This window comes from Lolium rigidum, chromosome 1 (assembly GCF_022539505.1).
Source record: "Lolium rigidum isolate FL_2022 chromosome 1, APGP_CSIRO_Lrig_0.1, whole genome shotgun sequence".
NCBI classification, from domain to species: domain Eukaryota; kingdom Viridiplantae; phylum Streptophyta; class Magnoliopsida; order Poales; family Poaceae; genus Lolium; species Lolium rigidum.
The window spans coordinates 163,815,927-163,816,867 of NC_061508.1; positions in this window are offsets into that span (position 1 = coordinate 163,815,927).

Here is a 941-nt window from a genome sequence, read left to right on the forward strand (position 1 = left end):
GACGTAATGCACATATGAATGCTTATCAAACACATGTTGAAGTTCCACCAATATTATGTCTTTGATGAATTGTTTGTGTCCAGTACAACTTAAAAGAGAGAGTAAACAAGTGAACCCATGAACCTCGGTACGTTTTTACTCATTAGAAACACCTTTCCAACACAATTATCACACTTTATATTTACTGCAATTTATTAATCTAAAAATACAAAAAAATACTTTCTTCACCTGCAAACAAATAAAACCCCAAAGCCATTATCCTTTTACTGCTTTTATTTTGCTTCCTTAGTTTGTTTACTTTACTTTACTTTAAGTTATATTTATATTTTATATGACTAATATGAAACCTTGTGCTTGACTACCACACGATGGAGTGGGGGAAGAAACACAAAAAAACTTTATTTTGCTGGTTGCTAGAAGAGGAGAGGGAGAAATAACTTCTTTGCAAACTTCTCGAGAGTTCGATATAAACCCTCGAGTTACCATTGTGGGGAAAGATGCTTGCTACAACACTCTACACTTGGAGTCCCAATGAGTTGGTACACACAAAGATCACTACAAGAAAAGTTGCCATGGCCGACGAAGTTGAAGTCGCGCCGTGGTTGCTGGTGTACCATGGCCGACGATTTTGGTCCCTCCGTGGTGCATGTCAAAACTTTTTTTTTCTCGTTTTTGAGGCCACCTAGCCCGACGAAAGCGGCCAAAACGTCGCGTATGGTGGCCCGGGACGTGGTGCATCGCGAATTCTCGGGTTCGCCGGCCGAGTCAACGCAAATCCGCACCGCCGAGGGATGTAGGGCCCGGATGGCAGCCTCTCCGGCATTGTTTTTTTCTCGATCGCGCCATCTCGTTCAACGTTCTCCGATCGAGCCGTTTACGATGCAGGATCATGGGTCCCGCATGTCATCCTCTATGAACCAAAATTCTTTCTATTCTTGGAT